Here is a 19285-nt window from a genome sequence, read left to right as displayed (position 1 = left end):
TTTGATCGAAGTTGATATATATATGGATCCAATCATTTGAAAAATCCACTTATAGCTGATTATGAAATTATATTATCAATTAAAACATAAGAAATTCAAATTCTTCTATTGATGATAATAAAATAATTTATGAAAAAATGTGTGCTGCCTCGGGATCATTACAGTGCTACCACCGTTGCTTTAAACTTATATACCTTGTTTTTTGTTTCTTTTAGATTCATCATTCTACACTTTCCTTGAACTTTATTGATTCATTTTAATGAAGTGGGGATTATGAAAGTGCTATGAAAATGTTCACTTAGTAAAAATTTTCTAGTGGTTAAATTTAACTTATTCAGTAAAATAAAATAACGCATTATATTAATTAATTAGGATTGTTTTGCTCCAAATACTATATGAATATATTTGTAATTAAATCACAACCCAAGCGCATGGCACGATCACAATCTTATCCTCTCGGCCTTTCTTGAAGAATCATATTTTTTGCAATTGAAACACACCATACCACTTCATTATCATTTCATCAAACCATTGTTACAATGTATATTTCTTTGGCTACAGGGAAGCCATATACAACAAACATTAATCTAACAAAGCTCTAAAGTTTAAAGACTGATGTTGGATTGTAGTCTTTGAACATTTTGTTTCTACTCGACCATGGTCCAATCAAAGTTTCGATATCTTCCCAAATGTGACTAAGCTTCTTTCTATGTCTATGAAAATCCTATTGTTTCTTTCCACCCAAATGGACAAAAGAAGATCCACACCTACATCGAGAGAATGATGTTCTTTCTGTTTGATTGTTTCAGCGAGCCAAGAGACCAACAGAGGGCTTTGATATTGTTTGTATCAAAGTTTCCACCAATTTTGTCGTGCAGTTTGACCCAGAGGCTATTTGCGAATTGGCACAGGTTGTGAAAATATGGTTCAAGTCTTCGACAGCCGACTTGCAAAGAACGCATCTGCTACGATTGAGTAGGTTATTTGGCAGCTTCCTTTGCAAAACATACACTGTATTAATACTTTCATGAAAATTTGACCAAATAAACAACCTTCTTGAAGAATCATATTAATTGTTTACCTTTTGTGGTAGATATTATTATTACAGTTTTGTGAAAGAGAGAAAAAGGTGAAAGAACGTTATATTGGATGAATTTATTATATGTGAATTAAATTCATTGTTATATCTATTTTAACTTGTTGGTTTTATACCCAAAGAAAAAAAAAGATTCAACAGTTGATTGAGACATCAAATTGAATTGATATTACAGAAGTTAAATTTGTAGTTACTTCTAATTAATTTGATGGGATCAGATATATTATTATACTAAAGGGTGTTATGAATGCTCCATGTACGATCATGGCTAGACTCCTCTCAATCATATAACACTAATTCTCAATATTTCTCTCATTGCATTATCAATATTTAATTTCAATCTCTTGCTTTAATATTTGTAGATGCACTTTTACTTTCTTGCAAACGACAGACAAACCTCCTTTAGACTATGTTTTACTTAGAAACGTTAAGTATTGTTAATGAAAAATAACTGTTTTCCATGTGGTTCGACCTTGTACTACCCACTATATCTAGCTTAAGTAGGATCGAAAAATTATTTTGATGGCCAGACCTTCGACAAGTCTTTGTCCATTATATCACCCATCAAAGAGGAACGAGAGCATAATATAGTTGATGACAAGTTTATTTTAGATATTGGGATTGAACTTAAAATTTATATATTAACATGTCTTAGTAACTATTATTAGAAAGGGACATTGAGTTACAAGGTAGTTCGAAAAATATGTCTTTTTAAACCAAAACCCTCTGGTCCCCTCATTTTGTTCTATTTCTGGCAATTATTTTCCTAATAGCCTACCAATTTGTTTTAAATTTCCCCGACAAAACAATTAATTAATAGCTGCAAATTTCCCTTCATATTTTTGTCTCAAAACACAAAAAATCAAATACCTAAGTCTTCATGGTGGATATGTATCATAAAACAAAAAGAAACCAATCTAATTTGATAACCTCAACTTCCAAACAAATCAAGATAATCATAAAACAAACGGTTTACCAAACAATTTTTGTTTTATTAGACTAAAATTCTTATTATTGCATTACCGTCTGCACCCACTACAATTGTTTAGATATGTTTGATTCATTTTTAGCTTTTCTTTTTCCTTTCTCTTCTCTTGAAAACAGGGGGATATAGATATAAGTTACCAGATTTTGGAAGAATTCTGTTATACTTATTTAGTTTAAAGTGGGCTTTTGTTTCTGACCTTTCTCTGTAGTCTGTTCAATTATATGATTCTAGCATTTGTTTTCTGTCTTTTTTTCTGTTCAAGAACCCTTTAGTTAACGGGTCCATTAATTTAACAGAAAATACAATGTTTAGCATTTGTTTCCATTCATTTTGAAATTTGAAAAGTCTTGTTACAGGGAAGTTTTTCAATAGGATGTTTCTTAGCAGCTGTTTGAAATGTTTATAAATTAAGTTTTCCCATTAACTCTGTTTCTATTTGATTTGTTTGCATGTTTACTTGTTTGTTTATCATTGCATTTGTGTTCATTATAAATTCTTTTCTATATCTCTGGTTATTACTCTCTGTCTATTAATTCTCCATTATCATACCTAGACATGTAATGATGATGAGTGTAAATGAAGAGACCTTACCATGACAAGTGCCATCTCCATAAGATCCTCAATTGCCTTGTTGTTCAATAAGTTCACCACCTCTGACCAATCGAACTGCACAATCATATGCCCCATCATCATATCATAATATAACATTATTAGAAAACCCTTCCAAAAATGGTCATGGTTTCAAGAATCTTTATTTTATACTATCAGAAATTGCTTTCAAACCGACTAGAGACACTTGCCTAAATTGATCACACGAAACATCCAACCTAGCCTACATATTTGCCAAGATAGGATCGTCTCATGTAACATTTGTATTCAACTTCCACATACCAGGTTCTGGCAAAGTCCATCATCAAACATCAACGTTCTATGACTTGTATCAAAAATTAATTTAACAAATCTATCGAGACTTTTCAATCTGACATTGGATGATATTCTCTCATAAAATTAAATGGAGGATTTCAAGAGTCTGACCTTTTCCTTGTGGATGAAATGATATATTAAGTAGTGTACAACAATATCCATATAATTCTTTATTCTTTCTCAACATTATTGTTCGAAGAAGAAGAATTTTCATATTGGTTTTCCTCCAAACTCTATCAATCCAGAACCACACAATACGCAACATTACTGAATTCTTCCACTCTCTCAATCCAGAACCACACAATACGCAAGAAATATAATATTTAATATTTTTTATATTCATTTACCGGACATCCCGAGCCGGTAACGTGCCGGTGGTGAGGAGGGTGAGTGTTCCACGTGAGGCACGAGCGCGATGCCGCAACGGAAGAAGCTGCCTCCCATGATAGCACGGCGACGAGTTCACAGGCGTTGGCGACTGATCAGAGAAGAGAGGGGAGAAAGTGATGAGCTTGAGAAAGCAAGAAAGGGAAGAAATGTTGAGAGAAAACCTTGGTAGGGTTTGGTAGAGAAGAAAGGAGAAAAGAGTAAAGTGTAGGGTTTGGTAGAGAAGAAAGGAGAAAAGAGTAAAGTAAGAGAGAGAAAAATTCAACTTTTTACAAAATTAAAAAAATAAAAAATAAAATAAAAAGACCTTTAATGTCGGTTCTAAAAAATATGATGTTTAATGTCGGTTTTAAACCGACATTAAAGATAAAGCTTTAATGTCGGTTTAAAACCGACATTAAACATCCGCCTTTTGAAAACCGACATTAAAGCTTATTTTTCATTTTTTCCACCCGACATTAAAGACCAGATTTCTTCTAGTGAATTAAATAAATTCATTAAAGTTCATACTCCAACACACAAATAGTAAAAATTAATTATTACCAATATGGAAAAGGTAATTAAATATACTAACCTGTTCGGCAAATAAATTTGGAATTCTGGTATCAACATTATCCTCCCAATATTCTCTGATGATGACATTCATATCTTCCACCAACATATCTTTGGGATATTTTGGATGATACAGTATATAACCGTAATCATTTATTAAATAAACATTTGTATATTTTAAATCAGGTGTGCTTACAGTTCCAAGCGAAAAGACCTTCATTTCAGGACATTCGATAATGTATACGTCCTCCAAACATGGAAATTTAATGATGCATCTCCCACAATAAAAGCTTGTTATGTTGGAACAAGAAGTAATGCTTAAATTGCGTAGGTTGTTGAATACAATAATTTCATCATTTCCATCTTCTTCGGTTGATCCTCCCTCAATTACACTACTCATCCTTTTGCATTCTTTTACTGTCAAACCTTCAAGTTGCACAAGCGTTGTAGCCACCGAAGGATTCAGCAAATGGGTTAGTCTATGACATTTATTCACATGAAGATGTTTCAAGTTTGTAAAACACACCAATGATGACACTAAACTACTCAATCCACCACATTCGGAAATGGATACATCAGTCAAATGTTGAAGAACTGAGGTAATATTATTTTGTGAGCATTCTTCACTCCACAAATGCTTAAGCTTGGGTAGTTTATATAGTCTCAATCTTCTTAAAACCATATCGCTTGAAATCAGTATATTGCTGGGGAAAATTTCTTCAATAAATGCTCCTTCCAATTCAAAGTCTTCAAGTTGGAATAAGATTTGCAACATTTCCATTGGTAAATGGGTTGAGTTATAATCAACAAAACCATATAGCTTCAAACTTTTAAGATTTGGAAACAACTTAGAACCATCTCCCAGCCGTAGAACCCCATCCTGATGATCAAAATCTATTAAATAAATGCAATAATAACTTATATATCCACACAAATTATTAATTAATTAGCCAAAAATATCTTAAATATTCAATAATTAGTAAAAAGAATTAGTTTAATTAATTTGGTACCAAAAAATTCAATTATTATAATGGCTTACTTACTATATTTAATATAATTAAAAAACTATAACGATAGAGATTAGCTTTAATAAGATCGTTCCTTATGTAAATTCTAATTAACATATCATTTTTTTTTTTGTCTTCTTTTCTTACTTTCATTATTGTATATTGCCTATAAAAATATATTATTGTTTTCATTAAAACTAATTGAACTCCAACTAACTAAAATTAATTAATGGAGGGTAATAACTGGTTATTAATAATATAACTAATTAATTTATGAGGTGTTTGAATTATATTTTGGAGTGTTTAATTCAAAAAATAAGTTATTTTGAAAAAAATTAGAAAGTTTGAAAGTCACCCAATTTTTTAAATGTATTTTAGCCAATTTTCATAAAAATGAAAGCCACCCAACATTGCTTATTCTTTTGTCAGGTAAATAATTAACCCTTAATAACACTAATTTCCATAGGATTTTAGAACAAACATAATAATTTGTTTTCTTTAAAACTCTGTTCAACTAACAGAACCAATTCTGTTCAACTAAGGTCTTGAAAACAATTTATTTTCTGAAAATTAAATTGAACAAACATGTTTTGTAGTAGAATATATACGTACCTTAGAAGAAGATGAAGTCTCCCATTGCTTTGATTCCAACATATTATGATCTGCTGACTTTTCCTTCTCAATAACCTTCATCAATTGTTTGATATCTATGCTTACATCTTCAAGTGGCTTGATTTTGACTGAGTATTCTCTTCTAAGTCTTGGACATTCCTCAATGGTCAAAATTTTTATATTTTCCAAACTTAGAAGCTCACAAGGATTTTTGCTCCACAGGTACTCAAGGTTTGGAAGATTATATAATTTCAACCTACTTAAATTTTGGAGCACGATAGGACTCGCTTCAACAACACTAATTGGCTCTTGCACTTCAAATATCCCTTCCAACAATTCACAATCTCTAATATCTAAGACTTTAAGGCATGTAAGAATGTCCATCATATTTGAAGGAAATAATACTTTTTGAAGATTGTTGCATGACCAAATTCTTATTTCCTCGAGTTTGGAAAAGGAATTAAGAATGGGTACATTATTGCTCTCAACAACACTAATTGGCTCTTGCACTTCAAATATCCCTTCCAACAATTCACAATCTCTAATATCCAAGACTTTAAGGCATGTAAGAATGTCCATCATATTTGAAGGAAATAATACTTTTTGAAGATTGTTGCATGACCAAATTCTTATTTCCTCGAGTTTGGAAAAGGAATTAAGAATGGGTACATTATTGCTCTCAACAACACTAATTGGCTCTTGCACTTCAAATATCCCTTCCAACAATTCACAACCTCTAATATCTAAGACTTCAAGGCATGGAAGAATGCCCATCATATTTGGAGGAAATAATACTTTTTGAAGATTGTTGCATGAACAAATTCTTATTTCCTCGAGTTTGGAAAAGGAATTAAGAATGGGTACATTATTGCTCTCAACAACACTAATTGGCTCTTGCACTTCAAATATCCCTTCCAACAATTCACAATCTCTAATATCTAAGACTTTAAGGCATGTAAGAATGTCCATCATATTTGAAGGAAATAATACTTTTTGAAGATTGTTGCATGAACAAATTTTTATTTCCTCGAGTTTGGAAAAGGAATTAAGAATTGGCACGTTATTGCTCCATATCATCTTCAAACTCTCTGCATTCACAATTTCCAACTTCTCCAAATTAGGAAGTGATACCTACAAATTTACGTCCTTAAAAGTTCAGTTTGTGACAACGTAATTAACCATATCATCACAACTGATGCTAACTAACAACATATAATTTATATAGTGTTTTAAAATTACCATAACAAATTGTGTAAAATGATTACTTCAAATGTGCTTCCTTAGATAGGAAATATCTAATAAACTTCTTTAAATTTTCTTGGAATATCACCTGACATGCATTTATATACTTTATATTATCATTAATGTATGAAACAAGAAAGAGTCTCTCTACGCCAAGAGAAGAGCCTTCTAAAACAAAGAAGAATAGAATCTTATCCCTAATATCATTACTAACAACAAATGTTAGAAGGAACTTGTGGAAGGAACAATAAAAATGTACAAACAGGTGATTTATAAATTTTGATGTGTATATAGAAACATAGAAAAATGTGTTGATGAAATTTACCATTTCACTAAAAAATGATTCTTCAATGTTGATGGTATTGCTAACGTTGATAAAATATTGAAATTTTGAATTATCATAAAGATAGAGATACTTCAAATTTACGAAGTCATTTGTACCTACCAATTCTGAGTGGAGAACCTTTGAACAAATTGATCCTTTCAAACACACATTGTCCGACCTCTTTAACAAATTTTTTATCCAATCATCCAAGCACCTTCCTGATTCCATCTCCATTGCAATGAAGTTTTTGATTCTGTTCGGGGGTCCAAAAGTATACATTGATTGGCAACCAATACAAATGTTGAATTTTTGAAGCTTCAACTCCTCAGCTAAAAACAAATCTTTTGGCATAATTTCTTCATCTTGAATGGTTAAATTTAAAGCATAAAGATGTCGCAAGCACTTGAGTTCAGAAAGGCTAGCATTTTTCCTTCCTTCATACCATTCTTCTCCTTCCCATCTATCAAAAGTTTCCAGATTTAATTCTTCCAATTTTGTCAACTTTGAAAGAATATTTGGTGGAATTACCTCGAGTTCTTCACAAGAAGATAAATTCAACACTTTTAGCTGTGTCAATTGGCTCATGGTTGTAGGAATTTGTGTGATGTTGGATTCACTAAAATCAAGAATTTCAAGCTTTTTTAATTCACCAATCCAATCTATGCTCCCTAATAATTGACATCTTTGCAAAAGTAATACTCTGATGTTTGCTAAGGAGTAAAGATCAAATGGTCGTTGCATCAATGATATATTTACGTTTTCTAATACTAAACCTTTGAGCTCTTTCATTTCTTCAAACAAAGTTTCTACCACCGACACAAACTTATGTTCCCAAGATTGTCCAACTAACCTTAATAATTGAACTTTGGGTAACGTTAACTTCGGGAGAGGATAATGTAAACCATCAATGAACACTGCGGTATGATTACCCGATAGTTTCTCTTCTTCCCATTCTTCATTCGATCTTTTCACGTAGCTCAATGTACGTACGTGTTCATTCTTAGATGCAATTGATAGGGCTACATCACGAATCATATCATGCATTTTCACATAATTGCATCCATACTCAGAATATTGTTGAAGCAAAGAAGAAGATATAAGATCCTCAACCAATTTTTTAATCCTACATCGTACTTTTTCCACAGTATTAACACCATGTAAGAATCCCATGCCTATGGCATATACATGCAACTCTTCCTCGTCAATGGTAAAGTCTTCTGGAAACATGCTGCATAACAAGAATAATAACTTCACCTCTTCATATCCCAAGTAATCATAACTCAGTTTTAGTGGCAAATACACTCTCCTTTCCATTTCTCCAATGTTTGCAATACCCACATCAACACTTTTAAGCTGATTTAAGGCATCATTCCAAATGTCGGATGGTTTATTTCGTAATGCCTTAGCAACAGTAGTAATAGCAATAGGCAAACCTGCACATTCTCTCACAATTTGAATGGCTATAGGCTTCAAATCTCTTGCTTCCACAATTTCACCTGCCATTGTCTTAAATAAATTCCATGACTCATCTTCTCCTAAAACTTTTATCTCAAAAATTTTATTGGCGCACATTTGATTTGAGATCAAATCTTTATTCCTAGTGGTAAACAAGATCTTGCATCCCGTATGATCTTCAACACTTGGAATTCCTATATCTTTCAAATCAATATTCTCCCAGACATCATCCAACACGACTAGGATACTTCTCTCCATCTTCAACCTCTTTTCTAGAATAGAAGCCCTTCCTTTTATTGTTTCTTGTTCGAATTTCAAACCTAGCTTGTCAGCTAGTTCTCCTTGAATTCTTTTAAAATCTGATGTTTGGCTGATCGTAGATGTTACCACCTCGTCAAAAAGCTTCTTACTCTCCCCAATTTTTCTTAAAATTTCATTCACTAGCATTGTTTTTCCAACACCCCCCATCCCGTGCACTCCGATCCTATGGACATTATCTTCAGAGAGTGCATCCATGATTTGTTTCACAATTGACTTTCTTGAGTCAAAATCAAGAAAGTCAGGTACTTTTGTCGGTGAACAACCAACCGATGGGATAACAATTTTGTAGGATACTGTATCAAAACTTTTCCCCTCGGTGTTCATCTCACCAACCTCATAGGCCATTTTGCTTGCTTTTCTACTTAACTTGTGTCGTTGGACCAAATTGGTGGAACACAGTTTACCATGTCCACCTTCATAGGCTAATATCTCCTCAGATTTTCCAACAATGTCATTAACCTTTTTCAACCATTCCTCAACGGCAGGTTTTATGTCTTCAGCATTTCTTCTTGCATAATGGATGTTGTGTAGCACAGATTCTCTTGTAATCTTCAGCTTTTCTATTTGAGTCTTAAGTTCTCGAAAGTTGGAACGAATGAAAAATACATAACGAAGTTGGCGTAAAACAGGCTCAACAGTGTATTCAGCAATTTTTGCGGTGACTGAAATAAGGATGTCCATTATTATGCCTTGTTCTTGATCTTCAAAATAATTAAAACCTACAAAAATATTTAAAAAAATAAAAACCCGCAGGGACTGAACCATAATAATTTTGAAGCTTTTGCCTTAACAGAAAAGTAGAAGTGAACACGTAAAGATCACCAAGTAAAAACTATCCAAAAAAAGAAGAAGAAAAAAATCAACACAAATCAGCTTATAAGTACAGAAATGAGATGGAAAGTGTAAGTGACGGAAAATGTAACCATAAATATATTGCATAAAGTGATGATAGAGAAGAAATATGTGACCTGATGGAAGAAATAAGATGATGCTGATCTGGAGCAGAGAAAAATGAAGAAGATAATAATGAGATAGAATACCAAAATTATTTGTTGTTTATATTTATGTATGAATAGAACATATATTGGCATAAACCCCCGTGAGGAACATTTTAATTCGTTACTTGGAGTGAGGAACTTTTGAGTCATCAAAGCAAGAAAAGTAAAAGTAATATGCGACCCATCTTAAGTAGCTAAATTTAGTTGGATCCTTTGATTAAAGTTAAAGTTTAAATTCCCTATACCCTTCTTTTTCTTTTCTATTGTTGTTAAAAGAATGTATGTGATATTTAATATGGGGAAAGTAAAGAACAATTTTAAGGCTTGTCCTTTACAGCGATAAAATGTTGAAATATTAAACTTCCATGAAGGGATTAAGAGATGCTTCAAATGTGATAAGTCATTTCCATATCTAATAGTTAGTGAGTACAAATCCTTTAAACAAATTGGTCCTTTGCAACAAACACTTACTCACCTTCTTAATAACGTTTATTAATCCAATCATCCAAGCAATAGCAATAATGTTGACCTTTTCTGAGTTAAAACTCTCTTGAAAACAAGAGGTTTGGCATAATCTCTTCATCTTGAATGGTTAAATTTGAAGCAAAAAGGTATGAGACAATTGCTGAAACACGAAAAGATTAGAATTTCCCCTGCAACCTCCATATATCCCCTTTTCTCTTTCCCATATATCAAAAGTTTACCGATTTAATTCCTCTAGTTTCTTTAACTTTGAAAGAGCATTTGGTGGAATGTCTTAGAGTTGATAACAAGAAGATAAATTAAACATTTTTAGCTGGGTCAATTCGCTTATGCTCCTAGGAATTTCAACAATGTCAAAATTATTGAAATGAAGAATAGAATGACCACTTGGGATGGAAAGTCCTCACGTTGCACACCTTTGAAAGAAAAAAAGAATTGATGGAATACTTGAACATTGCAAAAGTGTATTGTTTGGAGTTATCAAAGGAAGAATAAAAGTAAAAGTAATATGTGATACGTTACCCATCTTAATTAGCAAAGTAATATGTGATAAGTTATCCATCTTCTTCATTATATAGAACATATAATTGGTATGAAATTGATACATTAACACAAAGGGTGCGGTCTTCGTCTTATGTTTTCAACTTAAAACTTATTGGTATGTTTAGGGTAGCTAGGGTTTTAAGGAAAAAAAATGGTTAGGAAATTAGGCCAAACCGTGTTTGGCCCATGGGTTATGATAAATGGATATTAGGGTTATCATAATCTCCAAATAACTCTATCTTCTTCTCTCTTTTTCTTTCTTACAGCTCTACATTACTCTACCCAAATAACCCAATTCAAATTCGATTATTGTTTTTTAAATTACTACAATCATAACTCTTCCCTAAATACATATTATTGTAACATGCACTACTATTATAATCCCTCCCCCAAACACATACTATCATAACACTACCATTCATATTTGTTTCCCAAAGACATTATTATAACACTACCAATAACAACATTTTCTCCAAACACATATTATCATAACATTAGGATTATCATTTTATTCTAAGATTATTATAATTCTTTTCCCCCATAACTCTTTTCCTCCCTCACACACATCCTATAAGTTTTTGGCAGAGATATTTAATCGTAATTTTGGTATATTAAGACCATACTTATGTGTAAAATTAATGAGTGAAAGAAAGAAAATTAAATAGTCACTTTAATCTATCTTTCAAAATTCCAAATTTAACTTCTCCTACTCCATTTCACTTCGATTTCTTTCCTTTTCGTATTTTTTCTTATGGGAAAATATATCTCAATGGTGGGGCAACTTGCTTAATAAGAGTGTGCCTTTTGTTTTTGTTTTTATTTATTTTTTGAGATATGTTTTGTTTGTTGGTTTGTTTTTTTAATTTTTAAACTAAAATTATTAAATTACCTTTCTTTTATTAAATTACATAAATAACATTATGGTTAATTTTTGTCTTTTTTTATTATTATTTTATTGAAAGTGAGATATACTTTTAGGGTTTGGTTCCGGTTTTCTAGTTCTTGTGCATTTTTAATTCAAATATCAATCAATATTAGCTTAAAAGGTAGTCGATAGTAATCCAGGAGCAATCAAAAGACAATCAATATCATTGATTGTTATATTCAAACAACAATTAGTATCATAGGCAATTTTACGATGACTATCATATAACAATTTGCATAGTTGATTGTTATCATATCACTATAAGAATTTTGGTTTCTACCGACACTTTTTTCTAGCAATGTAAGAAAAAATGTGGGCAAAGATATGATATGTCGGCGTAGTTTTATCGCTGGACACATCTTTGTTTTCCCGACAAAAATATGTATGCATGTGGGCAAAGAGTTGTATATTGCGTGGACACATCATTATTTTGGCAGATGGGAGAAATTGTGTAAAATTACCATAACAAATTGTGTAAAATTATTACTTCAAATAAGCTTCCTTGGATAGGAAAAATCTAATAAACTTCTTTTAATTTACCTGGAACATCACCTAACATGCAATTATATTCTTCAGTAGTTTTTTTTATAAAAGATACGGTTGGGTCAGTAGATGAACCAAGACATCTCCACTAGGTGGACACCCCCTTAGCAACCTCATCATTTCAGCTTCATTAATATAGGAGAAAAGTATAGGAAGCGCAGAGTAATAACAAAAAGGGCTAGAGAAAATCCCACACCCAACAAAGCAATAATTAATAGAGAATCAAATAAAAGCAGTAAGGTTTAAAGCAATTAGAGCTAGCCGAACAGTCGTTAAAAAAGTTTGTTCTACTGGTCCAGTGTCTAGAGAGGGCCTTGATGTCTTCCTAAAGATCAGAGGGAACTTTATCCTTGCTGTTAAAAATTCTGTTATTTCTTTCAAGCCAAATGCACCAAATGGTTGTAATGACCAAGTTGAAAAAAATAATCTCTTTCTTTCCTTTTGGTTTTGTCTGGCAAACCAACTTGCACAGAGAGGAAACAGAAAGACAGGGAGGCTTCCAGCTAAAGAGAATATTAAAATTGTCCCAGGTATATGAAGCATATTGGCAATCTATGATGAGGTGATCTCTACTTTCCTCATTTCTTCTACACATGACACACCAATTCGGCCCGAAATTCATTTTTAGGAGCTTTTTTTTGCAGCTTATCAACTGTATTGATACTCTCATGAATGATGGACCAAATTAAAAATTTGCATTTTTTTTTGGGATAAAAGACTTCCACAGTTTTTTGAAACCCAGTTGATCAATCTGATTTACATTGACAAAAGTCAAGGAGAAAAGGGCCTTTTTCACATATGCCACAGAGAAAGAACCATTTGAATTAAGATTCCAAGGAGGATAATCACAACCACCATTTCCAGTAGGGGCCAAAAAAGAGGACAATAATTCATTCCATAGATCAACTTCCCAACTTCGAAGAGGTCTTCTTGGTTGAAGATTCCAGCCAAAGGTCTCACTATTCCACATATCCTTGATACAACAATCTTTTTCTTTTGATAGGGAATATAATATAGGATAATGTATATTCAGAGGATTGTTTATGTGCCAGATATCATGCCAGAAGGATGTTCTTTCACCATTCCTTATTTTCCATCTAATGTTGGAGTTATACCAGTCAACAATTTTAATTATTGAGTGTCGGGGGCCTTGCTTCTGCTAAATTTGCTTTTTGAAGGGATACCACCACAAGAATCTTGATCATATTTAGCCAATATCACCTGTTTCCATAGATAATGCAGAATCATACAAGAACTCCAACTTTATCAATCATCACGCAACCATATATAATAATTTGAACAAAATTGAACATATAGTACTCCAAACCTTCTCAAAATAGTGAAATATCATAATAAACATCTAAACCAAGTCAAGTTCTTAACAACCAAATCTCAATCAAATTAAATTAATTAAAACAAATAAGGGAAATGGGCTCACATAACTAAAAAAAGGTTTCTAATACTTGTAATCCTTCTCTCCTCCTTCTTCTCTGATCTTCAATTTTATTTTGAAACAATTCAGTTTTTTCTGAAAACTTTATTGCATAAGACAAGAAAAACCATAGTTACTTATGCAAAATAGTTTTAAGACTGCACCACACCTATAAATATTTTTTTAAAAAAAGATTATTCGCACCTCAAAGAAAAATAAAACCACTCCAAAAGAAAAAAGAATTCATTGCAGTTGATTTTTCTATAAAATATAAATATTTTATCGATTTTACGAATTTTGACAATTTTTTTCTTTCTTTACTAATAATCATTTTCAATTTTGACATTAATACCCATTGATGAATTTAAAATAATAATATATGAAATAAAATTTTAAATTTAAATATAATAATAGTAAATATACAACTTAATTGATTAGTTGACATTAATGTTTAGTGAAAAGTCGAGGTTAAAAGTATAAACTTTTAAAATATATGGATCAATATTTTTTTTAGAAAAAAAACTTAAATCTCACTAATATTGCATAAAAATATCTCAATACCAAATTGAAATAAAAATTATGGGTATTGATTGTGCCAAAAATTATATTTTATTAAAATAATCAAAAAAATATATTTTGTCATAAAAGATAACTTTATAGGAAAAAAGAAACAATTCCTCTAAATAAATTTGAAAGAATCCCTTTTCCTCAATTTCTTTAATTTAATTGGCCTACCACATATTCACTATTGTTCTTTTGTTGTTGGGGTGAAGTACTAAGTTTAAGTTTTGAATCACATGAATATACATTTCCTCCCCTTGATTATTTAGCACTTTTTTATTTTTCTTACATTTCTATCCTCATTTGGTGCCTCTTACTCATCATTTCCTTCCTTCCTTAAAATTTATAATTTTCAATATCTTCGATTTTTGTTTGTTTAGATTAGATACGATCTATAAAAAGGTTTAACTCTATAGTAATCATTTCGTTTTTTTTTTAATTTAAATAATTTTAATATAGTAAAATTTTCAAATATAATAAAATAAACTAAAATATTTACGAAATATAACAAAATTTTAGATTCTATTAACGATAAAAACCGATAAAGTTCTATCATTATCTATCGTCAATGTCATTTATAGAACCATATCAGTGTCTATTAATGTCTATTATTGATAGAATAAAAAATTTTGTTATATTTTGTAAATATTTTGTCAAATTTGCCACTTTTGATAATTTTCCTTTAATATATAGTATATGAACAAAACCATATTTACAAATATAATAAAATTTTACTTTAATTATAAGTGATATACAACGATAGACTATAATTTAAATGTAAAAGCTAGTAGGCTCACTGGAAAATTGACCAGATTTTAAGGTCAAAGAACCTTCGAAAAAACATTTAATAGACCTTTGATATATTTTTTTTTTCAAAGGGTGTCTCTCAACCAAACGAATTAAATATACAATACGTATATGCACCAATTTTTAACTCTCTATCAAAATTCGTTGTCTCAGTAAAACAAATTAAACATATTTGTGTAGCCATACTCCATATCCCCTCTCATTTCTAGCTCATCTTCTACGTCCAACTTCAAAATAGTATCCAAAACACTAGTACTAACTAGCACTAAAACTACCATGAAGACAATTGTTGTATTCATGAAATATACGTGCTCCACATTCTTAGTCTTAGCAATTTATAGTCAATAAAGGTCATTCCAAGAATATGTTAAACAATATTTCATTTTATAACGAAGATCCAACACAACGACAATGCACAAGAGCAAATTATTTTTCTTCTCATCACTCCCCCCAATACTTCTCTACTAACTTGTCAAAGAAGATATGATACAACCTCAATATATTGAAATAGAAACTAACCTATTTAAAACTTTTTATCTTTATGTTTTAAAGATGATGATATAATTTGTACTGTTACTTCATATCATAGAAATTAAAGCAAAAAATAGACACATCCAATCATGAAACAATCTAATTACCAAAATGCAGAAATTTTAACTCTCACCCCAATGGAAGAACAAAAATCTGTAGTTACATTGATTCCAAATCCCAAGTAACCCTGCACAAAACAAAAACAAAATGTTGATGGTGCATCCAAATAAATGTTCAACAACCCTCACATATAAACACATTGATTTTTGTTAATTGATCATGGGGTCCTTTATGGGTTTCTTACATACATATAAAATCAAAACACTTGGAGAAAAGCACATGAACGTTGGGAAATTTTCACTTGATTCTACACCAAATTAATAAATTAACCGAACTAAAACTTTTAGTACTGGTAGCTTTCAAATTAAATTGTTTACGATTCTAAGTAACCAAGGGGGCTTTGAAATTGAAGCTTATGGAAGAAATAAATTGCAGAGAATTTTAAAGAGAGATAGAATTCAATAGATAAATGAGACTAATTGCAAATTTTGGAGACGAAATTGAATTTTCTAATTGTTATTTGAAATTATAATTTTCAAAGTTTTACTTGACTTTTTAAGATATCGATAAAAAGTAGATAACGAAATAAAAAAAAAAAAAAGTACAGAGATGAAGTGAGTATTCTTTAAACTAAATTTTTATCAAACAAGTGTCAGATATCTTCCTACATTGATATTATATTCAAAATAAACATGAAGGGACATGGAGATAAGTCCAGAATATTACATAGAAGCACCCAAATTGAGGGAGGGATAGAAGTAGGACTGTAGTGTGTTTGAAAAGTCTCGATCTAAAAGGTCCAACAGCTAAGTCAACATTGCAAAACTATATCTAATTCCCAACAACTTAGCAACACCATTTGATGCGTCCGTAAAAGTGCGTTTGTTACGTTTCATTCAGCAGGCAATCCAAAGAGTAGCAATAGAATCATTATTGAAGAAAATATTTTGTTTTGCTCTTTGGGCATTTGATGCTCTTCTCACTAAAGTTGTATCTAACACAGCTTGAATCTGGTTCCAAAGAAGCTTTATTTGTTATCTTTCAGCCAATAAATATCATCTCCACTTTGTCTCTGCATAAAGGGCAGTTCATATTTCACACTCTATGGAGATTTCTTTAAATTAGAAAATAATATGTTTGAAAAGATTATATATCTTCATGTGTGAAAGATTATGATATAATTGGTTTTTTCCTCCATACTCTGCAAAGCAAATTAAAACAGATATTCTAATCATGAAACAATCTAAATACCAAAATGCAGCAGTTATGATGATTAAGTGTTTCATTTGTAAATAATATTGGTTGAAGTAGTAGCTAAAATTCAATTACCGGATTCATTAATCAATGTCATTGAACTCCCACCAACATAATGCAGTACCAAAAATCCTGAGTGGCCCTGCATAAACTATAAACAGATTGTGTAGATAGGACAAAGAATCATATCCATATTTTTTAAATGATTGATCAAATGATTTCAACATATCTTAAAGAAAAAACTCAACAAACCACACAGGATAAGACATGTAGAGAAGATTTGGGCAAGAGATCAATTTGCCAAGACATAGTGACGATGCTAAGTGTAAATGAAAGAGAATTACCATGACTAGGAGCCAAAGTTTTTACATTGACAATGACAAACGTCACCTTCGTAAGATGAATTGCCTTGTTGTTCAGTAAGTTCCCCACCTCTAAGCAACATCAAACTCCTCCCATAATCATCATAATGTAACATTAAGATAACCCATCCAAAAATGGTCAAGGCTTCAAGAAATTTTGATTTCATATTCCAGACACACTCGCCCTTGGTGATCAAAAGCATTCAACCTAGCCCACTGAATTTTTTGAAACAAAGAAAAACTAACTTTTTTAAAAAAAAATTGTTATTTCTGAAGGTTAGAGATAAGGATCCACAGACATACCTTAGCTTTGGGTATAAATTAAATATGGGAAACCTTTTATTTATTTATTATTATTTTGTTTTTGTTTTTTGGTAACACACATTTGCCTCTGGGTCTTTAAAGATCATTCCTGTAATAGGTTTCAGTTTTGTTTATCACTAAAAATTCAAAATTCAAAGCACGAAATTTTTGTCGTATTTAGTTTCAATTAAGTGCTCTGACCTTCATTTATGGATCAAATGATATAGAATATCAATATAACTTGTTATTTTATTCCTCAACATTATTGTCCGAAGGAGAAGAAGAATGTTCATATTGGTTTTCCTCCAAATCCTGCATTAATTAAATAAATTCATTAAAGTTCATAACCCAACACACAAATAATATAGATTAGATTAATTAAAATTGCTAGACATGAAAAAGTAATTAAATACACTAACCTGTTCTCCAAACAAATATGAAATGTCTGTATCATAGATGTCATTCCAAGCTTCTCTAATGATCACATTCATGTCATCTTTCACCATCATCTCTTTGGAATGTTTCGGATGACACCATTTATCACCATGATTGTTAAATAAATAAACATCTTCATATTTCAAATGAGGCATGCTTACGATTAATCCAAATGAAAATACCTTCATTTCAGAACACCTGTTAATGTATACTTGTTTCAAACATGGGAATTTAATGATGCATCTCCCACGATAAAAGCTTATTATGTTGGAACAAGAAGTAATGCTTAAATGTTGTAGGTTGTTGAATACAACAATTTCATCATTTCCATCTTCTTCGGTTGATCCTTCCTCGATTACACTACTCATCCTTTTGCATTCTTCTACTGTCAAACCTTCAAGTTGCACAAGCGTTGTAGCCACCAAAGGATTCAGCAAATGGGTTAGTCTATGACATTTATTCACATGAAGATGTTTCAATTTTGTAAAACACACCAATGATGACACTAAACTACTCAATCCACCACATTCAGAAATTGATACATCAGTCAAATGTTGAAGAACTGAGGTAATATTATTTTGTGAGCATAAGCTTGGGTAGTTTATATAGAGTCAAACTCTGTAAATCCATAGAGCTTGAAATCAGTATATTGCTGGGGAAAATTTCTTCAATAAATGCTCCTTCCAATTCAAAGTCTTTAAGTCGGTATAAGATTTCTAATATTTCCATTGGCAAATGAGTTGAGTTAAACTCAACATAACCATAGCTTCAAACTTTTAGGATTGCGAAACAACTTAGAACCATCTTCCAACCGTAGAACTCCAACCTAATCAAAATTTATTAAATGAATGCAATAACTTATGTATCCACAAAAATTAGTAATTAATCAGCAAAAGGTATCTTAAATATATTTAATTAGTTAAAATTCATAAGTTCAATTAATTTGGTACTAAAAAAATTCAATTAATTGATTACTCACTATATTTAATATAATTAAAAAACTCTATTGATTCAGATTAACTTTAATCAGATCATTCTAATTTATGTTTAACATGCATATCATAATTTTAAACATCTACTAATATTAATTCTTATTAATATATCATTTTATTTTTTGTCTTCTTTTCCTTACCTTCATT

The 19285-nt window shown here is 31.1% G+C and overlaps 1 protein-coding gene across 5 annotated transcripts in view; it reads right to left on the bottom strand.

Annotated features, from left to right (window-relative positions):
• LOC103504481 (uncharacterized) overlaps positions 1-19285 on the bottom strand; it is an 86585-nt gene that overhangs the window by 20245 nt on the left and 47055 nt on the right. Inside the window, exons 5-6 of one of the 5 annotated variants that reach the window (XM_051084757.1) lie at positions 2676-2750; positions 886-965 (exon numbers count right to left, since the gene is read on the bottom strand). The gene's annotated coding sequence lies outside the window, so the exon portion shown is untranslated. Of the gene's footprint in view, positions 1-885; positions 1012-1983; positions 2751-19285 lie in introns of those variants that run through there. The other 4 variants (XM_051084750.1, XM_051084756.1, XM_051084751.1 and 1 more) reach the window with 4 other exon arrangements.

The sequence above is a fragment of the Cucumis melo genome, chromosome 5 (assembly GCF_025177605.1).
Source record: "Cucumis melo cultivar AY chromosome 5, USDA_Cmelo_AY_1.0, whole genome shotgun sequence".
NCBI lineage: Eukaryota > Viridiplantae > Streptophyta > Magnoliopsida > Cucurbitales > Cucurbitaceae > Cucumis > Cucumis melo.
This window is presented reverse-complemented; position numbering and strand designations above follow the sequence as displayed.